The following is a 6000-nucleotide window of genomic DNA, read 5'->3' as shown; positions in this document are numbered from 1 at the left end:
ACACCGGACATGATGGGGTGGGATCGGCTCCCAGTCTGGGATGCAAAAACTACCTTTTTTCCACTTTGTGCTGTGCCGCCTCTGCCCCCCGCCATTCGCCATTCTTGTTTGGGCACGCACCGAGAATGGCATTCAGGATTCCTGCATTCTCTGACTCTCTTTTAGTGTTTGGATTGGCTGTTTGCCAAGGCAACCGAAGAGCATTTTCAGAAAGGAGGTGAGTTTGGGGAAGATCTCTCGTATCTTCTCCAATATTTTAACTCCCTGCCAATTAAAGCATTCAGGGACCCCCTTGGAAAGAACATATAAGCACTCCCAGAGCTTCCAAATTAAAATTCCTACAAGACGCCTAACAAGGTGGTCATTTTCAAGGGAAAAGTACCCAGGTACGGTAGCCGCTTTTAAGAAATTTGAGAAGTGACACACTGGTTACACTTCTGTTGTGAAAACCACGCTGTGTTCCTTGTAAGCAACCGTTTGGGTGGCATTGCTGTCACGGGTGTGAAACATCTGGTTGTAACCAGAATGTGGGTGATTGGCTCACAATTGGGGAGGGCAGGTAAATATGGCTTGGCCTCTTGTCTTGTATCTGGCCCAGACGTGCAAATTCCTATCAGGGAACTGATTCTTCCCTGCCAGAATTCAATAGGTTAATAGTGAGTGCCACATGGCGACAGGTAAAGGACAGCAGAAGGCCGCCAGAGAAGGGAGCTTGGATTGTCTGAGGAGTAGGCGACCTGGCTTGCCAGTCAGGGGAGGGAACAGGCCCTGGTCCGCCAATGTCGGAGGTGCAGGGAACACAACCAGAAGAAGCCTGGACAGGGAAAGTACTATTGGTTGAGCACTTACTCTCTCCCCACCAGGCGCTATGCCAGGTCTGGGTAAGTTGTCTCATTTGATCCCACAAGAGCCCCATTTTACAGAAAGGGATACTGCAGCCATAAGGAAAAGACAGATCAAAGGCAGGAACCTGGAACAGCACAAATACCAAAGCGCCCAGAAGGCACTTGGAATCAGTTGCCAAGAAAAATTCAGCAACCTGAGTTCTTTATAGTCATGGCAATGGGGATTAGGAGATTTGCCTCTAAGCCACTGCGTCTCTTCAGCTGACTCCCTTATTGGACCGCCTGTGCCTGTCACACCTCGAGGTGGCTGGTGAGGGCTGGCTTGGCAAGGACTGGGACCAGAAGAGGGACGGACAGGTGTCTGTAATGGATTCCTTCGAAGAGTACATGAATGGCCACACGCCATAAAACTCCAGCTAGCACACTAGTGGGAGAAGATCAGTGAGCTGCAATACAAGAATTGGCACATGAATTTGAGCTCTGTTTATACTTCTATAATCAGTGCTAATCATTGCCTTGTTTGCAACTGAGATGTTCTGCCCTCATTAATACCTGTTGATAAGTGCAAATAGGCTTGAATTTCATTCACAGAGACCTGCACTTAGGCATGCTGACAACTGCAAGCAGAGCACGGGTCCTACCGAAAATAACACACAATAGAAGTTGCCGCAGAACTCTGATTCATAAATTGTCTAAATAGTCTTCCTCCACAGACAGCATTAGCCCTCATTTGTTCTCCAGCCAAAACTGTCCTTGGCTCTGATTAGCAGTGAACAAATGACACTGTATTGCAACATTCTGCCGCTAGAGTGTACACCTCCACACGCAGGAAAAGCAGGCATCTCTCACCTTCAGCCCGCTGTGCCTACGAGCAGAAAAGTCCAAGTGCGTGAAAAGAGTTAGATCCTGCTTGGTCTTTTGAAGCGCGAGAAAACCTCTGAAAGGTGACAGACATCAGAGCTATCCATTTACACTGGTTGGGCTGTGACACAAAGTCAGAGGGGTTGGATGAGAACCTCAAATAATGACAACAGAGTTGCATTCCCAGCTGTGCAAAATGACCAGCATATCATGATTGCCTTTTCACGCAAATGTCAATGACATAATCCTAACAGGCTTGCAGCTCTCTCACTGGTGTAATAAAACAATGACCCAATTATTCCGGAGGGCTGAAGCAGCAGATGTGATGACTGGGTAGGCGGTGCCGGGCACTGTGTGTGATGGACGGGGCACAGTAGGGCAGCAAACTGTGTGCCGAGGATTTGAAATTTGCCTCCCAAGCCAAAACTTCTACCATTCATCTGGTTGGAAGAAAAAATAAAGCCATTCAGTATGAAAGTTACCACTTGTTCTCATGACGGAGGCCAGTTGGGAAAATGTGGCGCAGCGCTGATTGAAGCAAATTCTGTTTAAAAAACCAGCCGGTTTGTGGGTATTTGTTTATTTATAACTCTCCCCTCCTCCTCCACACCCTGCCTCGTTCTGCAAAGGATTTGAGATGGGATTGGAACACTGAAAGTTTGTTTAAGTCCTAAACAGGTCCAGCTACTTTTTAGATGGACGACAAAACGAAATGCTTAGAATCAAGCGCCTTGCTCTACAGACGCTGCCTCCGTTTTCCCAGTCAGCGCCGGTCCCCCTTGTATCCCGCAGGGAGAGGGACCTCTTGCATCAGAGCACACCTTGTCGCCAGTGCTACATTTTAATGTAACGCAGGGAAATAAACATGAGCCCATAAGCCCGAGCCTGAGAAAATAAAGGAACATGGATTCACTCCCTCTCTCACTCATTCACTTACTCAACGAATATCGATTGGTACCTGTCCTGGAACAAGCTCTATTCTAGGCACAGGGGAAGCAAAAATGAAGAAGACAGAGTCCTTGAACTTGAGAAGCTCCCAGTCTAGCGGGAGGGTTAGCCGATCGGGGCTGTGGCAGGGTAGCTTCGCGGCTGCAGGGGGCATGCATGATTCAGTTCATGGCCTCAGACTGCCTTGGGTTCAACTTCTGGTTCTGCCTCTCGCTAGCTGCCTGACCTTGGGCACTTTGCTTAACATCTCAGAGCCTCAATTCCCTCATCTGTAAAATGGGGCTAATAATAGAATTGACGTCATTGCATTATTATGAAGATTAAGTGAGATAATCTGTGTAGAACACTTAGAACAGTTCCTGGCACATAGTAAGCACCCAGTAAAAAGTTAGCTCTTTATGCTTTCTATTCCTTTTGTTTGACTTTCGTAAGACTGTGTCTGGTGATGAGACTCCGAGGACTGGTTTCTAAAACAAAACTGTTTTCAACAAACTCCTCCCTTTAGCCTGATTTTTTTTTTTTTCATTTCGAATGACACAGTTCTGTCATGATTTTTTCCCTCAGCAACCATATGTCTGGCAAAAACCTCAGGGAGAAAATATTTCCCACATGGTTTTGTTTATGTCGGCCTACTATGTGCCAAGCACCCCTCTAGATGAGAGGAACGCATTGCTGAGTGATAAAGACAAGGTCCCTGTCCTCCTGGAGTTTACATTCCAGTGGGAAAGACAGACTCTAAACAGACACGTAGAAACAAACATAATTACCCAGAGAGGTAAGTGGGATTAAAGAACTATGGCCAATAAAAGGAATATTAGGAGGGAACTAACTGTAAGTGGTCGGAGAAGGTGTATCTCAGGAGGTGACATTTAAGCTGAGACAGAAAGGTTAAGAAGAAGCCTCCCGTGTCAAAAGCAAGAGCAAAGGCAGTCCAGGTAGGAGGAACAGCATGCACAAAGGCCCTGGGGCAGGAAAAGACTTTGGGAATGTTGCAGAAATCAAAAGAACAGCGTGGCTGAGACATGCAGCCCCGATAGGGAGGGAAAGCAGACAGGATTATTCTGTGCATTTTGAATGAGGACACGGAAAGCCCAGAGAGATTAATGGACTTACCCACAATGCCTTGCACACAGTAGGCGCTCCATATGTTGTAGAATTGTCAGTCTGCAGGGCGGGGCTGAGGCCCACCGCTTTCCAAATTCGGACTGAGATTACCCACCACAACTAGGAATCAGCTACCCAGGAAGACTGAAACATATAGTCTTTTTCGTTGGTGAGTCATAGGCAACACGCATTAGAGTGTAGGGTCGAGTGGCCCCAGCTGCCGCCTGAGTGTAAGGGGCGGGGGTGGGCTCAGGCCGCGGCTGAAGCTTTTTAGCATGTTTATGATGAGCTGAAAGCACTCACTGCTTAATTTAAAATACCGCTCACACATACACATACAATTCAGCAGCTGGGGGAGCTGCCAGGAATTGAGGCTAAGTGTAGAAAATTGGAGGATCAGGAATATCGGGTACCCGGTCCTGTTTCCCAGCTCGCACGGGCTGTCTCTGACCCCGTGCAGTCCCATCTTCCCTAGTAAACTCCTGGAGGTCAAGACGTGGATGGGGGCAGCAGCGGTTTGGGGAAGGGAGGCCTCCGCAGAGCCCTTCGTGCCAGCGACACTAGTAGTAGTTCTACCTGGTCTCGAGCTTGCCAGTTTTCCTCTCCATCCATGCCTATTAAAATACCTCCTCAAAGCCCAAACCCACTGTCCTGGTGAAGCCTCCCTGTGCGGCCCCCCCCCCCAGGCCCCCTCACTTTCGTTTTCCCGGAAATCTGACAGTTGGGAAAACTCACGTGGCCCCGAGCACAAGTTGCCCAAGCTGGCTGCTGCTTTTTCTAGTGTGCGTATCTTGTCTCTCCAACCACACGGGGGCCCTCGGTGCACATTTGAGGAACCGTGTTGCTTCCTTCTGTCTTCCTCCCAGCTCTCAGCACAGGAGTATGTACACAGTGAGAGTCCCCGGTGCCTTGGCTCATGGGTTACATGACAGTATCGTTCAAAAAGCCTTTTGGGTGGAAGAGCTGCTCTTGATTTAAAAACAAGAACTTCAACTTGACAAAATGTGAAAACACCCTCAGGGGTATCCAGTTTCCTTCCCACTGCTCCCCTACACCCAGGGTACCCTGCCCACAAACTGGATGAACCTGCAGCCTTCGCGATCAAAATGCCCCACAATCCATCTCTGTGTTCATGATATCCCTTCTGACCGGGAGGCGCTCTCTCCCAACCCTACCTATCCAAAGCCCGACTCACCCTTCAAGGTCAAATCCGAATGCCACCTCTGCCATGAAACCTTCCCAGGCGCAATTCCTTGCCTTGTCCCTGAACCCTCATGGCACCCTGTGTCTACCTCTTGTAGGCTATAGGCTGGTGAGTTGGAATAACCTAGGTTCCAAGCTCAACTCCATCACTTCCCTACGCAACCTCGGTTTTCTCTTCTGGAAAAGGGGATAACAACCTGCTTAGTGAGGGTTACTTGTCATCATCACCTTCATCATCTCTGGGAAGCAGGGTGAAGTCAAGGTTAAGAGTGTGTGGGCTTGGGAACCAGACACATCTAGCTTCCAGGCCTGGTCCCGTCACTTCCTAACCATGCGACCTTGGGCCGGTCACTTCCTCTCTGAGGCCCAGTTCCCTTATGTGTGAAATGAAGTAATCAGTTTCCCTGCCCCGTCACAGAACCTGTTGGGAAGGTTCAAAGACGTACCGTACGCGAGGTATACCGCCCAGCACAGGATCCGTAGCACGAAAATCGCTCATTCAGGTCTACGCTCCGCTACAACCTATAAAACTCCTTTAAGGGCACAGACAGTATTTGACTTATCTTTGCATCTCTCCCTGCCTAGCCTAGCCCAGAACCTCTGCAGCTGGCAGGCCCACAATAAATCATTGTTGAATTGAATTGAAAACCCAAACCAGATGTGCCTCCTTCCCTGTCAAATGAAGCTTTCAAGCTGGTGGGTTGGGCCTGCTGCCCCTTCGACTCCCCTCCCTCACAGCTGAGCTGCCGCTATTGTCTCGCAGGGCTCTGGGGACTGAAGCCCGGTGGCGGGAGGGATGGGAAGTGGAGAGAGCCAGGCGGGATAAGCCAGGTAGAGAAAGAGAACGCTGTCTGCTCCTGGTGACTCAGAGCAAACTGCCTTGGAAGGGTGCTCTCCAGAAGTCTCTGCTGAACGAAAAGAGGTGGGTTGGATTCCCGAAGTGACACATCGAAAGCCCCTCAACCCATCCGGGGCCTAACTGTTGAGGAAACCCACCACTTCCCTCCAAACCGCGAAAAATGGACAGAAGTGAAGGTGT

Source organism: Phocoena sinus, chromosome X (assembly GCF_008692025.1).
Source record: "Phocoena sinus isolate mPhoSin1 chromosome X, mPhoSin1.pri, whole genome shotgun sequence".
Classification (NCBI taxonomy): domain Eukaryota; kingdom Metazoa; phylum Chordata; class Mammalia; order Artiodactyla; family Phocoenidae; genus Phocoena; species Phocoena sinus.
The sequence above is the reverse complement of the archived record's forward strand: the minus strand, read 5'-3'. Positions refer to the sequence as shown.